This window comes from Loxodonta africana, chromosome 20 (genome assembly GCF_030014295.1).
Source record: "Loxodonta africana isolate mLoxAfr1 chromosome 20, mLoxAfr1.hap2, whole genome shotgun sequence".
In the NCBI taxonomy this organism is placed as follows: domain Eukaryota; kingdom Metazoa; phylum Chordata; class Mammalia; order Proboscidea; family Elephantidae; genus Loxodonta; species Loxodonta africana.
In genome coordinates, this window is record NC_087361.1 from 80,048,506 (window position 1) to 80,070,498 (window position 21,993).

Sequence of the window (21,993 nt, forward strand, 5' to 3'; positions counted from 1 at the left end):
ACTAGTACCCTCGCATTCACTAGTAGTCTGAACTAGTACCCTGGCCGTATCAGTACCCAGAACTACTACCCTTGCCGTAACCAGTTGCCTTAACTAGGACCCTGGCCTTAACTAGTAGTATTCACTTGTATTCTTGCATCAACTAGTAGCCTTAACTAGGACTCTTGCCTTAAGCAGTGGCCTGAATTTGTACCTTGCCTTAACTAGCAGCCTTAACTAGCACCCGTGCCTTTACTAGTACTCTTAACTAGTACAGTGCCCCTAACTAGTCTCCTGAACTGGTAGCCTTGTCCTAACTAGTACCCTTAACCAGGAGCCTTGCCTTAAGGAATAGTCTTAATGGCTATCCTTGCCTCAACAAGTCCCCTTAACTAGTACCCTTGCATTAACTAGTAGCCTGGCCTTATCGGTACCCATAACTACTACCCTTGCCTTAACCAGTTGCCTTAACTAGCACCCTGGACTTAGCCAGTAGTATGAACATGTACCCTTGCATCGACTAGTCGACAACACGAGTACTCTTGCCTGAAGTAGTGGCCTAAACTCGTTCCTTGCCTTCCTAGTAGCCTTAACTAGTACTCTGAACTAGTACAGTGGCCCTAACTAGTATTCTGAACTAGAAGCCTTGTGGTAACTAGTACCCCTAACGAGTCACCTTGCCTTAAGGAACAGTCTTAACGTCTACCCTTGCCTTACTAGTCCTCTTAACTAGTAGCCAAACCTTAACTAGTACCCTGAAGTAGTAGCCTTGCATGGACTAGTAGCCCAGCCTTAACTAGTACCCTGGCCGTCACTAGGACCCTTGCCTCAACTAGTACCCTGGCATTAACTAGTAGTCTTAACTAGTACCCTGGCCTTATCGCTACCCATAGCTACTACCCTTGCCTTGACCAGTTGCCTTAACTAGTACCCGGGCCTTAATTAGTAGTATGAACTTGTACCCTTGCATCAACTAGTAGCCTAAACTAATACGCTTGCCTGAAGTAGTAGCCTTCACTTGTACCTTGCCTTCCTAGTAGCCTTAACTAGTACCCGTCCATTAACTAGTACTCTTAACTAGTACAGTGGCCCTAACTAGTAGCCCGAACTAGTCCCCTTGCCTTAGGTAGTCCCTTTTCCAAACTAGTACCCTTCTTGAGTACCCCTTTTTTTATGGAGTAGGGTATGGTCCAGTAGGGTGTCATAAGGTAGGGTAGCATACGGTAGAACAGAGAAAACAGAATCCAATAGAATAGAAGAGGATAAGTCAGGATAGCTTAGTTTCGTGTAGGGTATGGTAGAGTAGCATAGGATGGAATAGAGAAAAGAGAAAACGAGAATCCAATACAACAGAATCGAAAAGAACAGACTAGATGAGGAAAGACTAGGGCGGGATAGGGTTCTGTCGAATAGAAGAGCGTAGAATGGTGTGGAATGGAGTCAAATGCAGTCAAACCGAGATGAATAGACTAGAAAAGAGTCGAATAGAGCGGAATAGCACCGAATAGGGACGTATAGGGCTGAGTCGAGCCCAATCGAGCCCAATCGAGCCCGATCAAGTCAAATCGACCAGATTCGAGCTGAATGGAGCTGAATGGAGCTGGAATGAGCCAAATAGAGACACAGAAAATGAGCCAAGCTAGATCGAGCCAAATCGCACCTAATCACACCCTATTGCATCGAATCTCGTCGAAGTCCATCCAATCCCACCAAAACCCATTGAATCTCATGAAATCTCACCGAATCCCGTCCAATTGTGTCCAATCGGGTCGAATCGAATGCAATCGAATTCAATAGAACAGCTTAGAGTAGTGTAGGTTAGGCTGGGATTCAATAGGGTAGGACACAGAGGAATAGACTAGAGAAGCATAGAGTAGAAGAGAAGAGAATACAAAGAGTAGAATGGAGTAGAGTGGAGTAGAATAGTCAGAGTCGAGTAGTGCAGAATAGAGATGAATAGATCCAATTCGAGCTGAATCGAGTCGAATGGAGAGGAAATGAGACAAATCTCCATGAATCGAATAGATTAGAGTAGAGTAGGGTGGGGGAGAAGAGAATAGAATAGTGTAGAATGGAGTCGAACAGAGTAGAATGGTGTGGAATGGAGTCGAATGGAGCCAAATAGAGACGAATAAAGTAGAAAAGAGTTGAATAGAGCTGAACAGGGCCGGATAAGTTTGGGTCGAGCCTAATGATGCTGAATCGAGCAGAATCGAGCCAAATTGACCCGATTCAAGCCAAATCGAGCTAAATCAAGCCAATTCAAGCCTAATCCCATGGAATCGCCTTGAAAGGCATTGAATCGAATCGATTAGAGTAGAGGAGGGTAGAGTAGGAGGGGTTAGACTAAAACAGAACAGAACACAAGAGAAAGAATCGAATAGAATGAAGTAGAGACGAGTACAGTAGAATAGAGTCCAATAGAGTTGAATAGAGCCAAAGAGAGCTGAATGCAGCCGAATCCACCAAATTCGAGGTGAATCGAGAAGAATCATGTCGAATCGCGTTGAAAAGTGTCGAATCCAATCCAATAGTTTAGTGTAGGGCAGGTAAGATGAGGGTAGGGTAGGGTAGAAAAGAATAGATTAGAATAGACCAGAAAGAATAGAGAAGAGTAGACTAGAGTCAAATCGAGTCAAATCCTGCCGAAAAGAGCCGAATAGAGAGGAAAAGGGCCAAGTCCAACCGAATCGAGTTGAATTCGCACAAAAAGGAGCTGATTCGAGCCGATAGGACCTGAATCAGGTCGAATCCCGTTCAAGTCTGTTGAATAGAATAGAACAGATTGCAGTAGGCTAAGTTAGAGTAGGGTAGGATAGACCAAAATGCAGTAGAAGAGAACAGGATAGAAGAGAACTGAAAGACTAGAATAGGGTCGAGTAGTGCAGAGTCTAGAAGAATAGAGTTGAATATTGCCGACTAGAGCAAAATAGAGCCCAAAAGACCCAACGTGATAGAAATCAAGATGAATGGCGCCGAATCCCGCGGAATCATGCTGGATCGCGTCGAATCCCGTTGAATTGCATTGAATCCCATCCATTCAAGTCCAATCCAATCGAATCGATTAGAATAGACTAGAGAAGGGTAGAGTACAAGACAATAGAATAGAGAAGAATACAGTCGGATGGAGTAGAATGGTGTAGAATGGAGTTGAAAAGAGATAATAGAGTTGAGTAGACTCATAGAGCCATATAGAGTTGAATAGAGCCTATTCAAGCTGAATAGAACTGACCAGGGCGAAATGGAGCCGATTAGAACTGAATCGAACCGATGAGAGCCCAAGAGGGATGAATGGAGTGCAACGGAGCCGATTGGAGCCGAATCGCATCGAAATGCGTGGAATCGAATCCAGTGGAATAGATTAGAGTAGGGTTGGTTAAAATAGAGTAGAAGAGAATTGAACACAGTAAAAGAGAATAAAAAGAATACAAGAGAATCGAGTCCAAAAGGTTAGAGCAGAGCAGAATAGTGTAGAGTAGAACAGAGTCGAATAGAGTCGAAGCGAGCCAAATGGAGAAGAAACAAGGCAAATCGCGTTGAATCCCCTCGAACCAATTCCAGTCAATTAGGGTAGGGTAGAGTAAAATAGTGTTGAGTGGAGTAGAATGCTGTGCAACGCAATCGAATGGAGTCGAAAGGAGTCGAAAAGAGCCGAATAGAGCCGAATAGTGCTGAAGAGGGCCGAAGAGGGCCGAATCGAGCTGAATTGAGCTGAATTGAGCCAAATCCAGTAAATCGAGCCTAATGGAGCCGAATTGAGCCTAATCCAGTTGAATCGACACTCTTCGAGCCAAATGGAGCCGAATGGACATGAATCGAACCAATTCGACCTGAATCGTGTCCAAATTCACGGAATCGAATTGAACAGATTAGAGTAGGGGAGGTTCGGGTATGGCAGGGTGGAATAGAGTAGAGTAGCATAGAATAAAACAGAAGAGACTAGAAGAGAACAGAACAATACAGAACGAATACAGAAAATAGTAGGCTAGAGTAGCGTAGAGGGAAACAGAGTAGAGTAGAATAGATTCGAACGGAGCTAAATAGAGCCAAACTGAGCCGAATCGTGTCCAAATGGGTTGAATCCAATCCAATCCAATGGATTAGAATAGAGTAGAGTTGGGTAGCATAGGGTAGGGTAGAATAGAGTAGAAAAGAAGAGAACAGCATAGGAAGAAGAAAGAAAATAGAGAAGAGTAGACTAGAGTACGATAGAGTAGGCTCGTGTATAATAGGGTAGACTCGAATACAGCTGAATAGAGCCGAATGGAGTCGAAATGAGAGGAATCACGTCTAATCGATTCGAGTAAATTAGAGTGGTGTAGGCTAGAGTAGAGCAGAATAGTGTAGAATGGTGTGGAATAAATAGAATGGAGTAGAATGGAGTCAAATAGAGACAAAAAGAGTAGAGAAGAGTCGAATAGAGCAGAATAGGGCCGAAAGAGGCGGAATTGAGCAGAATCGAAGCAATTCAAGCCAAACGAACCGAATAGAGCCAAACGGAATAGAATCGAGCTGATTCAAGCTTAATCACGTCGAATCCCGTTCAATGCATCCAATGCAATCCAAACGTCTAGATTAGAGAAGGGGAGAGGAGGGTGGAATAGAATAGAGTAGAGTAGAGTAGACTAGAAGAGATTAGAACAGAATAGAAGGAATAGAATAGAGTAGAAAAGAGTAGGGTCGAATAGACTCGAATAGAGTCGATTAGAGACGAATAGGCCAAATAGAGACGAATAGAGAAAACAGAGCTGAATGGAGCCGAATCGAGACGTAAAGGAGCCATATAGAGCCGATTCGCACCTAATCGAGCTGAATCAAGCAGAATCACGCCGACTGGCACTGAATAGCGTCGAATCACATCGAATCACGTCGAATCGCATCAAATCACATCGTTTTGTGTCGGACCGGGTCGAATCGCTTCGTATCGCATCGGATTGCATCGAATGTCGTCGAATCACGACGAATCACGCCCCATCACGTCCAATAACTTCGAATTGCGTCCAATCTCCTAGAATTCTGCTGAATCACGTCGAATCGTATGGAATCTCGCCTAATCTCTTTGAATCCCGTCAAATGCCTTCGGACCTTGTCGAATCCCGTCAAATCCTGTCCAATCGCGTCGAAGTGAATCGAATTGAATCAAATAGATTCAAGTAGGGTGGGTTTGGGTGCGGTGCAGTAGGGTTGGGTAGGGCAGGATAGAACAGAGTCCAACAGAATAGGAGAGAACAGAACAGAAGAGAAAGAATCCAGCAGAATAGAATAGAGTAGGAAAGAGTCAGATAGTGCAGAACATAGCCGAATTGAGGTGAATGGAGACAAAACAAGATGAATCGCGTTGAATCGCTTCGAATCGGGTCAAATCGAATCCATTCGAATAGATTAGGGTAGGGAAGGGTAGACGAGAATAGAGGAGAATAGTGCAGAATGGTGTGGAATGGATTAGAACGGAGCCGACTCGAGACGAATAGAGTAGAAAAGAGTCGAATAGAGCATAGTTGGGCCGAATAGGGCCAAAGAGGGCCTAATCGAGCAGAATCCAGCAGAATCGATGCCATTGGAGCTGAATGGAGCCAAATGGAGCCCAATCGAACCGACTCGAAGCGAATTGACCTGATTCAAGCCTAATCGGGTCGAATGGCGTGAAAATGCGATGACTCGAACAGAATCAAAGATTAGAGAAGGGGAGGGGAGCGGCTGGGAGGGTAGAACAGAATAGAATAGAACAGTACATAATAGAAGGAAGAGAAGATAGCACAGTACGGTAGAGCAGAGAAGAGTAGAGTCGAATAGAGTGAAATAGTGCAGAATAGAGCTGAATAGAGCCAATTCTAGCCGAATCGAGCCCAATGGAAACAAAACGTGATGAATCGCGTCGAATAGCGTCCCATCGAATCCATTAGAATAGATTAGAGTAGGGTAGGGTAGAACAGAATAGAGTAGAATGGAGTCGAATGGAGTTCCATAGAGAAAACTAGAGTAGAAAAGAGTCGAATCGAGCCGAATAAGGCTGAACCAAGTCGAATTGAGTTGAAACAAGCCGAATCGAAGTGATTCAAGCCAAATCGAGCTGAATCGAGCTGATGGTGCCGAATGAGCCGATTCAAGCCTCATCGCGTCCAATCACATTGAAATGCTTTGAATCGAATCCAATTGAATAGATTCAAAAAGGTTAGGGTAGGGTGGTTTTTGATAGGGTAGACTAGGGTAGACGAAAGTAGACTAGAGTAGAGTAGACAAGAGAAGTCTAGAGTAGTAGCCTAGACAAGACAGCTGGACTAGTCAGACTAGTGGTATAGATCAGTAGGCTAGACAACTAGCCTTGAAGAGTACCCTTGCCCTGACAAGTACCCTAAATTCTGAATCTGAACTAGTCCCCTTGCCTTAACTAGTATCCTGAACTAGTAGCCTTGTCTGAACTAGTACCCTTAACTAGTAGCCTTGCCTTAAGTAATAGTCTTAATGTCTACCCTTGCCTTACCAGTACCCTGAACTAGTAGCCCTGCCTTAACTAGTACCCTGGCCTTCACCAGTAGCCTTCACTAGTACCCTGGCCTTCACTAGTAGCCTTGCCTCAACTAGTACCCTTCACTAGTACCCTCGCATGAACTAGTTGTCTTAACTAGTACCTGGCCTTCTCAGTCCCCATAAGTCCTACCCTGGCCTTAACCAGCTGCCTTAACTGGTACCCTGGTCTTAACTCGTAGTATTCACTTGTACCCTTGAATCCACTGGTAGCCTAAACTAGTCGTCTTGCCTTAAGTAGTAGCCTTCACTTGGACCTTGCCTGAACTAGTATCCTTAACTAGTACCTGTGCCTTAAGTAGTACTCTGAACTAGTACAGCGGCCATAACGAGTAGCCTGAACTAGTAGCCTTGTCTGAATTAGTACCCTGAACTTGTAGCCTTGCTTTAAGTAATAGTCTTAACATCTGCCCTTGCCTTACTAGTACCCTTAACTAGTGGCCAAGCCTTCCCTACTACCCCTAACTAGTAGCCTTGCCTTAACTAGTACCCTTGCCTTAACCAGTTGCCTTAACTAGGACCCTGGCCTTAACTAGAAATATCAACTTGTAAACTTGCATCAAAGAGTAGCCTTAACTAGGACTCTTGCCTTAAGTAGTGGGCTGAACTAGTACTCGTGCCTTAGCTAGTACTCTTAACTAGTACAGTGCCCCTAACTCGTATCCTGAACTAGTAGCCTTCTCTTAACTAGTACCCTTAACTAGTAGCCTTGCCTTCACTGGTACCCTGGCCTTCTCCAGTAACCTTAACTCAGACCCTGGCCTTCACTGGCAGCCTTAAGTAGTACCCTTAACTAGTACCCTCGCATTCACTAGTAGTCTGAACTAGTACCCTGGCCGTATCAGTACCCAGAACTACTACCCTTGCCGTAACCAGTTGCCTTAACTAGGACCCTGGCCTTAACTAGTAGTATTCACTTGTATTCTTGCATCAACTAGTAGCCTTAACTAGGACTCTTGCCTTAAGCAGTGGCCTGAATTTGTACCTTGCCTTAACTAGCAGCCTTAACTAGCACCCGTGCCTTTACTAGTACTCTTAACTAGTACAGTGCCCCTAACTAGTCTCCTGAACTGGTAGCCTTGTCCTAACTAGTACCCTTAACCAGGAGCCTTGCCTTAAGGAATAGTCTTAATGGCTATCCTTGCCTCAACAAGTCCCCTTAACTAGTACCCTTGCATTAACTAGTAGCCTGGCCTTATCGGTACCCATAACTACTACCCTTGCCTTAACCAGTTGCCTTAACTAGCACCCTGGACTTAGCCAGTAGTATGAACATGTACCCTTGCATCGACTAGTCGACAACACGAGTACTCTTGCCTGAAGTAGTGGCCTAAACTCGTTCCTTGCCTTCCTAGTAGCCTTAACTAGTACTCTGAACTAGTACAGTGGCCCTAACTAGTATTCTGAACTAGAAGCCTTGTGGTAACTAGTACCCCTAACGAGTCACCTTGCCTTAAGGAACAGTCTTAACGTCTACCCTTGCCTTACTAGTCCTCTTAACTAGTAGCCAAACCTTAACTAGTACCCTGAAGTAGTAGCCTTGCATGGACTAGTAGCCCAGCCTTAACTAGTACCCTGGCCGTCACTAGGACCCTTGCCTCAACTAGTACCCTGGCATTAACTAGTAGTCTTAACTAGTACCCTGGCCTTATCGCTACCCATAGCTACTACCCTTGCCTTGACCAGTTGCCTTAACTAGTACCCGGGCCTTAATTAGTAGTATGAACTTGTACCCTTGCATCAACTAGTAGCCTAAACTAATACGCTTGCCTGAAGTAGTAGCCTTCACTTGTACCTTGCCTTCCTAGTAGCCTTAACTAGTACCCGTCCATTAACTAGTACTCTTAACTAGTACAGTGGCCCTAACTAGTAGCCCGAACTAGTCCCCTTGCCTTAGGTAGTCCCTTTTCCAAACTAGTACCCTTCTTGAGTACCCCTTTTTTTATGGAGTAGGGTATGGTCCAGTAGGGTGTCATAAGGTAGGGTAGCATACGGTAGAACAGAGAAAACAGAATCCAATAGAATAGAAGAGGATAAGTCAGGATAGCTTAGTTTCGTGTAGGGTATGGTAGAGTAGCATAGGATGGAATAGAGAAAAGAGAAAACGAGAATCCAATACAACAGAATCGAAAAGAACAGACTAGATGAGGAAAGACTAGGGCGGGATAGGGTTCTGTCGAATAGAAGAGCGTAGAATGGTGTGGAATGGAGTCAAATGCAGTCAAACCGAGATGAATAGACTAGAAAAGAGTCGAATAGAGCGGAATAGCACCGAATAGGGACGTATAGGGCTGAGTCGAGCCCAATCGAGCCCAATCGAGCCCGATCAAGTCAAATCGACCAGATTCGAGCTGAATGGAGCTGAATGGAGCTGGAATGAGCCAAATAGAGACACAGAAAATGAGCCAAGCTAGATCGAGCCAAATCGCACCTAATCACACCCTATTGCATCGAATCTCGTCGAAGTCCATCCAATCCCACCAAAACCCATTGAATCTCATGAAATCTCACCGAATCCCGTCCAATTGTGTCCAATCGGGTCGAATCGAATGCAATCGAATTCAATAGAACAGCTTAGAGTAGTGTAGGTTAGGCTGGGATTCAATAGGGTAGGACACAGAGGAATAGACTAGAGAAGCATAGAGTAGAAGAGAAGAGAATACAAAGAGTAGAATGGAGTAGAGTGGAGTAGAATAGTCAGAGTCGAGTAGTGCAGAATAGAGATGAATAGATCCAATTCGAGCTGAATCGAGTCGAATGGAGAGGAAATGAGACAAATCTCCATGAATCGAATAGATTAGAGTAGAGTAGGGTGGGGGAGAAGAGAATAGAATAGTGTAGAATGGAGTCGAACAGAGTAGAATGGTGTGGAATGGAGTCGAATGGAGCCAAATAGAGACGAATAAAGTAGAAAAGAGTTGAATAGAGCTGAACAGGGCCGGATAAGTTTGGGTCGAGCCTAATGATGCTGAATCGAGCAGAATCGAGCCAAATTGACCCGATTCAAGCCAAATCGAGCTAAATCAAGCCAATTCAAGCCTAATCCCATGGAATCGCCTTGAAAGGCATTGAATCGAATCGATTAGAGTAGAGGAGGGTAGAGTAGGAGGGGTTAGACTAAAACAGAACAGAACACAAGAGAAAGAATCGAATAGAATGAAGTAGAGACGAGTACAGTAGAATAGAGTCCAATAGAGTTGAATAGAGCCAAAGAGAGCTGAATGCAGCCGAATCCACCAAATTCGAGGTGAATCGAGAAGAATCATGTCGAATCGCGTTGAAAAGTGTCGAATCCAATCCAATAGTTTAGTGTAGGGCAGGTAAGATGAGGGTAGGGTAGGGTAGAAAAGAATAGATTAGAATAGACCAGAAAGAATAGAGAAGAGTAGACTAGAGTCAAATCGAGTCAAATCCTGCCGAAAAGAGCCGAATAGAGAGGAAAAGGGCCAAGTCCAACCGAATCGAGTTGAATTCGCACAAAAAGGAGCTGATTCGAGCCGATAGGACCTGAATCAGGTCGAATCCCGTTCAAGTCTGTTGAATAGAATAGAACAGATTGCAGTAGGCTAAGTTAGAGTAGGGTAGGATAGACCAAAATGCAGTAGAACAGAACAGGATAGAAGAGAACTGAAAGACTAGAATAGGGTCGAGTAGTGCAGAGTCTAGAAGAATAGAGTTGAATATTGCCGACTAGAGCAAAATAGAGCCCAAAAGACCCAACGTGATAGAAATCAAGATGAATGGCGCCGAATCCCGCGGAATCATGCTGGATCGCGTCGAATCCCGTTGAATTGCATTGAATCCCATCCATTCAAGTCCAATCCAATCGAATCGATTAGAATAGACTAGAGAAGGGTAGAGTACAAGACAATAGAATAGAGAAGAATACAGTCGGATGGAGTAGAATGGTGTAGAATGGAGTTGAAAAGAGATAATAGAGTTGAGTAGACTCATAGAGCCATATAGAGTTGAATAGAGCCTATTCAAGCTGAATAGAACTGACCAGGGCGAAATGGAGCCGATTAGAACTGAATCGAACCGATGAGAGCCCAAGAGGGATGAATGGAGTGCAACGGAGCCGATTGGAGCCGAATCGCATCGAAATGCGTGGAATCGAATCCAGTGGAATAGATTAGAGTAGGGTTGGTTAAAATAGAGTAGAAGAGAATTGAACACAGTAAAAGAGAATAAAAAGAATACAAGAGAATCGAGTCCAAAAGGTTAGAGCAGAGCAGAATAGTGTAGAGTAGAACAGAGTCGAATAGAGTCGAAGCGAGCCAAATGGAGAAGAAACAAGGCAAATCGCGTTGAATCCCCTCGAACCAATTCCAGTCAATTAGGGTAGGGTAGAGTAAAATAGTGTTGAGTGGAGTAGAATGCTGTGCAACGCAATCGAATGGAGTCGAAAGGAGTCGAAAAGAGCCGAATAGAGCCGAATAGTGCTGAAGAGGGCCGAAGAGGGCCGAATCGAGCTGAATTGAGCTGAATTGAGCCAAATCCAGTAAATCGAGCCTAATGGAGCCGAATTGAGCCTAATCCAGTTGAATCGACACTCTTCGAGCCAAATGGAGCCGAATGGACATGAATCGAACCAATTCGACCTGAATCGTGTCCAAATTCACGGAATCGAATTGAACAGATTAGAGTAGGGGAGGTTCGGGTATGGCAGGGTGGAATAGAGTAGAGTAGCATAGAATAAAACAGAAGAGACTAGAAGAGAACAGAACAATACAGAACGAATACAGAAAATAGTAGGCTAGAGTAGCGTAGAGGGAAACAGAGTAGAGTAGAATAGATTCGAACGGAGCTAAATAGAGCCAAACTGAGCCGAATCGTGTCCAAATGGGTTGAATCCAATCCAATCCAATGGATTAGAATAGAGTAGAGTTGGGTAGCATAGGGTAGGGTAGAATAGAGTAGAAAAGAAGAGAACAGCATAGGAAGAAGAAAGAAAATAGAGAAGAGTAGACTAGAGTACGATAGAGTAGGCTCGTGTATAATAGGGTAGACTCGAATACAGCTGAATAGAGCCGAATGGAGTCGAAATGAGAGGAATCACGTCTAATCGATTCGAGTAAATTAGAGTGGTGTAGGCTAGAGTAGAGCAGAATAGTGTAGAATGGTGTGGAATAAATAGAATGGAGTAGAATGGAGTCAAATAGAGACAAAAAGAGTAGAGAAGAGTCGAATAGAGCAGAATAGGGCCGAAAGAGGCGGAATTGAGCAGAATCGAAGCAATTCAAGCCAAACGAACCGAATAGAGCCAAACGGAATAGAATCGAGCTGATTCAAGCTTAATCACGTCGAATCCCGTTCAATGCATCCAATGCAATCCAAACGTCTAGATTAGAGAAGGGGAGAGGAGGGTGGAATAGAATAGAGTAGAGTAGAGTAGACTAGAAGAGATTAGAACAGAATAGAAGGAATAGAATAGAGTAGAAAAGAGTAGGGTCGAATAGACTCGAATAGAGTCGATTAGAGACGAATAGGCCAAATAGAGACGAATAGAGAAAACAGAGCTGAATGGAGCCGAATCGAGACGTAAAGGAGCCATATAGAGCCGATTCGCACCTAATCGAGCTGAATCAAGCAGAATCACGCCGACTGGCACTGAATAGCGTCGAATCACATCGAATCACGTCGAATCGCATCAAATCACATCGTTTTGTGTCGGACCGGGTCGAATCGCTTCGTATCGCATCGGATTGCATCGAATGTCGTCGAATCACGACGAATCACGCCCCATCACGTCCAATAACTTCGAATTGCGTCCAATCTCCTAGAATTCTGCTGAATCACGTCGAATCGTATGGAATCTCGCCTAATCTCTTTGAATCCCGTCAAATGCCTTCGGACCTTGTCGAATCCCGTCAAATCCTGTCCAATCGCGTCGAAGTGAATCGAATTGAATCAAATAGATTCAAGTAGGGTGGGTTTGGGTGCGGTGCAGTAGGGTTGGGTAGGGCAGGATAGAACAGAGTCCAACAGAATAGGAGAGAACAGAACAGAAGAGAAAGAATCCAGCAGAATAGAATAGAGTAGGAAAGAGTCAGATAGTGCAGAACATAGCCGAATTGAGGTGAATGGAGACAAAACAAGATGAATCGCGTTGAATCGCTTCGAATCGGGTCAAATCGAATCCATTCGAATAGATTAGGGTAGGGAAGGGTAGACGAGAATAGAGGAGAATAGTGCAGAATGGTGTGGAATGGATTAGAACGGAGCCGACTCGAGACGAATAGAGTAGAAAAGAGTCGAATAGAGCATAGTTGGGCCGAATAGGGCCAAAGAGGGCCTAATCGAGCAGAATCCAGCAGAATCGATGCCATTGGAGCTGAATGGAGCCAAATGGAGCCCAATCGAACCGACTCGAAGCGAATTGACCTGATTCAAGCCTAATCGGGTCGAATGGCGTGAAAATGCGATGACTCGAACAGAATCAAAGATTAGAGAAGGGGAGGGGAGCGGCTGGGAGGGTAGAACAGAATAGAATAGAACAGTACATAATAGAAGGAAGAGAAGATAGCACAGTACGGTAGAGCAGAGAAGAGTAGAGTCGAATAGAGTGAAATAGTGCAGAATAGAGCTGAATAGAGCCAATTCTAGCCGAATCGAGCCCAATGGAAACAAAACGTGATGAATCGCGTCGAATAGCGTCCCATCGAATCCATTAGAATAGATTAGAGTAGGGTAGGGTAGAACAGAATAGAGTAGAATGGAGTCGAATGGAGTTCCATAGAGAAAACTAGAGTAGAAAAGAGTCGAATCGAGCCGAATAAGGCTGAACCAAGTCGAATTGAGTTGAAACAAGCCGAATCGAAGTGATTCAAGCCAAATCGAGCTGAATCGAGCTGATGGTGCCGAATGAGCCGATTCAAGCCTCATCGCGTCCAATCACATTGAAATGCTTTGAATCGAATCCAATTGAATAGATTCAAAAAGGTTAGGGTAGGGTGGTTTTTGATAGGGTAGACTAGGGTAGACGAAAGTAGACTAGAGTAGAGTAGACAAGAGAAGTCTAGAGTAGTAGCCTAGACAAGACAGCTGGACTAGTCAGACTAGTGGTATAGATCAGTAGGCTAGACAACTAGCCTTGAAGAGTACCCTTGCCCTGACAAGTACCCTAAATTCTGAATCTGAACTAGTCCCCTTGCCTTAACTAGTATCCTGAACTAGTAGCCTTGTCTGAACTAGTACCCTTAACTAGTAGCCTTGCCTTAAGTAATAGTCTTAATGTCTACCCTTGCCTTACCAGTACCCTGAACTAGTAGCCCTGCCTTAACTAGTACCCAGGCCTTCACCAGTAGCCTTCACTAGTACCCTGGCCTTCACTAGTAGCCTTGCCTCAACTAGTACCCTTCACTAGTACCCTCGCATGAACTAGTTGTCTTAACTAGTACCTGGCCTTCTCAGTCCCCATAAGTCCTACCCTGGCCTTAACCAGCTGCCTTAACTGGTACCCTGGTCTTAACTCGTAGTATTCACTTGTACCCTTGAATCCACTGGTAGCCTAAACTAGTCGTCTTGCCTTAAGTAGTAGCCTTCACTTGGACCTTGCCTGAACTAGTATCCTTAACTAGTACCTGTGCCTTAAGTAGTACTCTGAACTAGTACAGCGGCCATAACGAGTAGCCTGAACTAGTAGCCTTGTCTGAATTAGTACCCTGAACTTGTAGCCTTGCTTTAAGTAATAGTCTTAACATCTGCCCTTGCCTTACTAGTACCCTTAACTAGTGGCCAAGCCTTCCCTACTACCCCTAACTAGTAGCCTTGCCTTAACTAGTACCCTTGCCTTAACCAGTTGCCTTAACTAGGACCCTGGCCTTAACTAGAAATATCAACTTGTAAACTTGCATCAAAGAGTAGCCTTAACTAGGACTCTTGCCTTAAGTAGTGGGCTGAACTAGTACTCGTGCCTTAGCTAGTACTCTTAACTAGTACAGTGCCCCTAACTCGTATCCTGAACTAGTAGCCTTCTCTTAACTAGTACCCTTAACTAGTAGCCTTGCCTTCACTGGTACCCTGGCCTTCTCCAGTAACCTTAACTCAGACCCTGGCCTTCACTGGCAGCCTTAAGTAGTACCCTTAACTAGTACCCTCGCATTCACTAGTAGTCTGAACTAGTACCCTGGCCGTATCAGTACCCAGAACTACTACCCTTGCCGTAACCAGTTGCCTTAACTAGGACCCTGGCCTTAACTAGTAGTATTCACTTGTATTCTTGCATCAACTAGTAGCCTTAACTAGGACTCTTGCCTTAAGCAGTGGCCTGAATTTGTACCTTGCCTTAACTAGCAGCCTTAACTAGCACCCGTGCCTTTACTAGTACTCTTAACTAGTACAGTGCCCCTAACTAGTCTCCTGAACTGGTAGCCTTGTCCTAACTAGTACCCTTAACCAGGAGCCTTGCCTTAAGGAATAGTCTTAATGGCTATCCTTGCCTCAACAAGTCCCCTTAACTAGTACCCTTGCATTAACTAGTAGCCTGGCCTTATCGGTACCCATAACTACTACCCTTGCCTTAACCAGTTGCCTTAACTAGCACCCTGGACTTAGCCAGTAGTATGAACATGTACCCTTGCATCGACTAGTCGACAACACGAGTACTCTTGCCTGAAGTAGTGGCCTAAACTCGTTCCTTGCCTTCCTAGTAGCCTTAACTAGTACTCTGAACTAGTACAGTGGCCCTAACTAGTATTCTGAACTAGAAGCCTTGTGGTAACTAGTACCCCTAACGAGTCACCTTGCCTTAAGGAACAGTCTTAACGTCTACCCTTGCCTTACTAGTCCTCTTAACTAGTAGCCAAACCTTAACTAGTACCCTGAAGTAGTAGCCTTGCATGGACTAGTAGCCCAGCCTTAACTAGTACCCTGGCCGTCACTAGGACCCTTGCCTCAACTAGTACCCTGGCATTAACTAGTAGTCTTAACTAGTACCCTGGCCTTATCGCTACCCATAGCTACTACCCTTGCCTTGACCAGTTGCCTTAACTAGTACCCGGGCCTTAATTAGTAGTATGAACTTGTACCCTTGCATCAACTAGTAGCCTAAACTAATACGCTTGCCTGAAGTAGTAGCCTTCACTTGTACCTTGCCTTCCTAGTAGCCTTAACTAGTACCCGTCCATTAACTAGTACTCTTAACTAGTACAGTGGCCCTAACTAGTAGCCCGAACTAGTCCCCTTGCCTTAGGTAGTCCCTTTTCCAAACTAGTACCCTTCTTGAGTACCCCTTTTTTTATGGAGTAGGGTATGGTCCAGTAGGGTGTCATAAGGTAGGGTAGCATACGGTAGAACAGAGAAAACAGAATCCAATAGAATAGAAGAGGATAAGTCAGGATAGCTTAGTTTCGTGTAGGGTATGGTAGAGTAGCATAGGATGGAATAGAGAAAAGAGAAAACGAGAATCCAATACAACAGAATCGAAAAGAAGAGACTAGATGAGGAAAGACTAGGGCGGGATAGGGTTCTGTCGAATAGAAGAGCGTAGAATGGTGTGGAATGGAGTCAAATGCAGTCAAACCGAGATGAATAGACTAGAAAAGAGTCGAATAGAGCGGAATAGCACCGAATAGGGACGTATAGGGCTGAGTCGAGCCCAATCGAGCCCAATCGAGCCCGATCAAGTCAAATCGACCAGATTCGAGCTGAATGGAGCTGAATGGAGCTGGAATGAGCCAAATAGAGACACAGAAAATGAGCCAAGCTAGATCGAGCCAAATCGCACCTAATCACACCCTATTGCATCGAATCTCGTCGAAGTCCATCCAATCCCACCAAAACCCATTGAATCTCATGAAATCTCACCGAATCCCGTCCAATTGTGTCCAATCGGGTCGAATCGAATGCAATCGAATTCAATAGAACAGCTTAGAGTAGTGTAGGTTAGGCTGGGATTCAATAGGGTAGGACACAGAGGAATAGACTAGAGAAGCATAGAGTAGAAGAGAAGAGAATACAAAGAGTAGAATGGAGTAGAGTGGAGTAGAATAGTCAGAGTCGAGTAGTGCAGAATAGAGATGAATAGATCCAATTCGAGCTGAATCGAGTCGAATGGAGAGGAAATGAGACAAATCTCCATGAATCGAATAGATTAGAGTAGAGTAGGGTGGGGGAGAAGAGAATAGAATAGTGTAGAATGGAGTCGAACAGAGTAGAATGGTGTGGAATGGAGTCGAATGGAGCCAAATAGAGACGAATAAAGTAGAAAAGAGTTGAATAGAGCTGAACAGGGCCGGATAAGTTTGGGTCGAGCCTAATGATGCTGAATCGAGCAGAATCGAGCCAAATTGACCCGATTCAAGCCAAATCGAGCTAAATCAAGCCAATTCAAGCCTAATCCCATGGAATCGCCTTGAAAGGCATTGAATCGAATCGATTAGAGTAGAGGAGGGTAGAGTAGGAGGGGTTAGACTAAAACAGAACAGAACACAAGAGAAAGAATCGAATAGAATGAAGTAGAGACGAGTACAGTAGAATAGAGTCCAATAGAGTTGAATAGAGCCAAAGAGAGCTGAATGCAGCCGAATCCACCAAATTCGAGGTGAATCGAGAAGAATCATGTCGAATCGCGTTGAAAAGTGTCGAATCCAATCCAATAGTTTAGTGTAGGGCAGGTAAGATGAGGGTAGGGTAGGGTAGAAAAGAATAGATTAGAATAGACCAGAAAGAATAGAGAAGAGTAGACTAGAGTCAAATCGAGTCAAATCCTGCCGAAAAGAGCCGAATAGAGAGGAAAAGGGCCAAGTCCAACCGAATCGAGTTGAATTCGCACAAAAAGGAGCTGATTCGAGCCGATAGGACCTGAATCAGGTCGAATCCCGTTCAAGTCTGTTGAATAGAATAGAACAGATTGCAGTAGGCTAAGTTAGAGTAGGGTAGGATAGACCAAAATGCAGTAGAAGAGAACAGGATAGAAGAGAACTGAAAGACTAGAATAGGGTCGAGTAGTGCAGAGTCTAGAAGAATAGAGTTGAATATTGCCGACTAGAGCAAAATAGAGCCCAAAAGACCCAACGTGATAGAAATCAAGATGAATGGCGCCGAATCCCGCGGAATCATGCTGGATCGCGTCGAATCCCGTTGAATTGCATTGAATCCCATCCATTCAAGTCCAATCCAATCGAATCGATTAGAATAGACTAGAGAAGGGTAGAGTACAAGACAATAGAATAGAGAAGAATACAGTCGGATGGAGTAGAATGGTGTAGAATGGAGTTGAAAAGAGATAATAGAGTTGAGTAGACTCATAGAGCCATATAGAGTTGAATAGAGCCTATTCAAGCTGAATAGAACTGACCAGGGCGAAATGGAGCCGATTAGAACTGAATCGAACCGATGAGAGCCCAAGAGGGATGAATGGAGTGCAACGGAGCCGATTGGAGCCGAATCGCATCGAAATGCGTGGAATCGAATCCAGTGGAATAGATTAGAGTAGGGTTGGTTAAAATAGAGTAGAAGAGAATTGAACACAGTAAAAGAGAATAAAAAGAATACAAGAGAATCGAGTCCAAAAGGTTAGAGCAGAGCAGAATAGTGTAGAGTAGAACAGAGTCGAATAGAGTCGAAGCGAGCCAAATGGAGAAGAAACAAGGCAAATCGCGTTGAATCCCCTCGAACCAATTCCAGTCAATTAGGGTAGGGTAGAGTAAAATAGTGTTGAGTGGAGTAGAATGCTGTGCAACGCAATCGAATGGAGTCGAAAGGAGTCGAAAAGAGCCGAATAGAGCCGAATAGTGCTGAAGAGGGCCGAAGAGGGCCGAATCGAGCTGAATTGAGCTGAATTGAGCCAAATCCAGTAAATCGAGCCTAATGGAGCCGAATTGAGCCTAATCCAGTTGAATCGACACTCTTCGAGCCAAATGGAGCCGAATGGACATGAATCGAACCAATTCGACCTGAATCGTGTCCAAATTCATGGAATCGAATTGAACAGATTAGAGTAGGGGAGGTTCGGGTATGGCAGGGTGGAATAGAGTAGAGTAGCATAGAATAAAACAGAAGAGACTAGAAGAGAACAGAACAATACAGAACGAATACAGAAAATAGTAGGCTAGAGTAGCGTAGAGGGAAACAGAGTAGAGTAGAATAGATTCGAACGGAGCTAAATAGAGCCAAACTGAGCCGAATCGTGTCCAAATGGGTTGAATCCAATCCAATCCAATGGATTAGAATAGAGTAGAGTTGGGTAGCATAGGGTAGGGTAGAATAGAGTAGAAAAGAAGAGAACAGCATAGGAAGAAGAAAGAAAATAGAGAAGAGTAGACTAGAGTACGATAGAGTAGGCTCGTGTATAATAGGGTAGACTCGAATACAGCTGAATAGAGCCGAATGGAGTCGAAATGAGAGGAATCACGTCTAATCGATTCGAGTAAATTAGAGTGGTGTAGGCTAGAGTAGAGCAGAATAGTGTAGAATGGTGTGGAATAAATAGAATGGAGTAGAATGGAGTCAAATAGAGACAAAAAGAGTAGAGAAGAGTCGAATAGAGCAGAATAGGGCCGAAAGAGGCGGAATTGAGCAGAATCGAAGCAATTCAAGCCAAACGAACCGAATAGAGCCAAACGGAATAGAATCGAGCTGATTCAAGCTTAATCACGTCGAATCCCGTTCAATGCATCCAATGCAATCCAAACGTCTAGATTAGAGAAGGGGAGAGGAGGGTGGAATAGAATAGAGTAGAGTAGAGTAGACTAGAAGAGATTAGAACAGAATAGAAGGAATAGAATAGAGTAGAAAAGAGTAGGGTCGAATAGACTCGAATAGAGTCGATTAGAGACGAATAGGCCAAATAGAGACGAATAGAGAAAACAGAGCTGAATGGAGCCGAATAGAGACGTAAAGGAGCCATATAGAGCCGATTCGCACCTAATCGAGCTGAATCAAGCAGAATCACGCCGACTGGCACTGAATAGCGTCGAATCACATCGAATCACGTCGAATCGCATCAAATCACATCGTTTTGTGTCGGACCGGGTCGAATCGCTTCGTATCGCATCGGATTGCATCGAATGTCGTCGAATCACGACGAATCACGCCCCATCACGTCCAATAACTTCGAATTGCGTCCAATCTCCTAGAATTCTGCTGAATCACGTCGAATCGTATGGAATCTCGCCTAATCTCTTTGAATCCCGTCAAATGCCTTCGGACCTTGTCGAATCCCGTCAAATCCTGTCCAATCGCGTCGAAGTGAATCGAATTGAATCAAATAGATTCAAGTAGGGTGGGTTTGGGTGCGGTGCAGTAGGGTTGGGTAGGGCAGGATAGAACAGAGTCCAACAGAATAGGAGAGAACAGAACAGAAGAGAAAGAATCCAGCAGAATAGAATAGAGTAGGAAAGAGTCAGATAGTGCAGAACATAGCCGAATTGAGGCGAATGGAGACAAAACAAGATGAATCGCGTTGAATCGCTTCGAATCGGGTCAAATCGAATCCATTCGAATAGATTAGGGTAGGGAAGGGTAGACGAGAATAGAGGAGAATAGTGCAGAATGGTGTGGAATGGATTAGAACGGAGCCGACTCGAGACGAATAGAGTAGAAAAGAGTCGAATAGAGCATAGTTGGGCCGAATAGGGCCAAAGAGGGCCTAATCGAGCAGAATCCAGCAGAATCGATGCCATTGGAGCTGAATGGAGCCAAATGGAGCCCAATCGAACCGACTCGAAGCGAATTGACCTGATTCAAGCCTAATCGGGTCGAATGGCGTGAAAATGCGATGACTCGAACAGAATCAAAGATTAGAGAAGGGGAGGGGAGCGGCTGGGAGGGTAGAACAAAATAGAATAGAACAGTACATAATAGAAGGAAGAGAAGATAGCACAGTACGGTAGAGCAGAGAAGAGTAGAGTCGAATAGAGTGAAATAGTGCAGAATAGAGCTGAATAGAGCCAATTCTAGCCGAATCGAGCCCAATGGAAACAAAACGTGATGAATCGCGTCGAATAGCGTCCCATCGAATCCATTAGAATAGATTAGAGTAGGGTAGGGTAGAACAGAATAGAGTAGAATGGAGTCGAATGGAGTTCCATAGAGAAAACTAGAGTAGAAAAGAGTCGAATCGAGCCGAATAAGGCTGAACCAAGTCGAATTGAGTTGAAACAAGCCGAATCGAAGTGATTCAAGCCAAATCGAGCTGAATCGAGCTGATGGTGCCGAATGAGCCGATTCAAGCCTCATCGCGTCCAATCACATTGAAATGCTTTGAATCGAATCCAATTGAATAGATTCAAAAAGGTTAGGGTAGGGTGGTTTTTGATAGGGTAGACTAGGGTAGACGAAAGTAGACTAGAGTAGAGTAGACAAGAGAAGTCTAGAGTAGTAGCCTAGACAAGACAGCTGGACTAGTCAGACTAGTGGTATAGATCAGTAGGCTAGACAACTAGCCTTGAAGAGTACCCTTGCCCTGACAAGTACCCTAAATTCTGAATCTGAACTAGTCCCCTTGCCTTAACTAGTATCCTGAACTAGTAGCCTTGTCTGAACTAGTACCCTTAACTAGTAGCCTTGCCTTAAGTAATAGTCTTAATGTCTACCCTTGCCTTACCAGTACCCTGAACTAGTAGCCCTGCCTTAACTAGTACCCTGGCCTTCACCAGTAGCCTTCACTAGTACCCTGGCCTTCACTAGTAGCCTTGCCTCAACTAGTACCCTTCACTAGTACCCTCGCATGAACTAGTTGTCTTAACTAGTACCTGGCCTTCTCAGTCCCCATAAGTCCTACCCTGGCCTTAACCAGCTGCCTTAACTGGTACCCTGGTCTTAACTCGTAGTATTCACTTGTACCCTTGAATCCACTGGTAGCCTAAACTAGTCGTCTTGCCTTAAGTAGTAGCCTTCACTTGGACCTTGCCTGAACTAGTATCCTTAACTAGTACCTGTGCCTTAAGTAGTACTCTGAACTAGTACAGCGGCCATAACGAGTAGCCTGAACTAGTAGCCTTGTCTGAATTAGTACCCTGAACTTGTAGCCTTGCTTTAAGTAATAGTCTTAACATCTGCCCTTGCCTTACTAGTACCCTTAACTAGTGGCCAAGCCTTCCCTACTACCCCTAACTAGTAGCCTTGCCTTAACTAGTACCCTTGCCTTAACCAGTTGCCTTAACTAGGACCCTGGCCTTAACTAGAAATATCAACTTGTAAACTTGCATCAAAGAGTAGCCTTAACTAGGACTCTTGCCTTAAGTAGTGGGCTGAACTAGTACTCGTGCCTTAGCTAGTACTCTTAACTAGTACAGTGCCCCTAACTCGTATCCTGAACTAGTAGCCTTCTCTTAACTAGTACCCTTAACTAGTAGCCTTGCCTTCACTGGTACCCTGGCCTTCTCCAGTAGCCTTAACTCAGACCCTGGCCTTCACTGGCAGCCTTAAGTAGTACCCTTAACTAGTACCCTCGCATTCACTAGTAGTCTGAACTAGTACCCTGGCCGTATCAGTACCCAGAACTACTACCCTTGCCGTAACCAGTTGCCTTAAGTAGGACCCTGG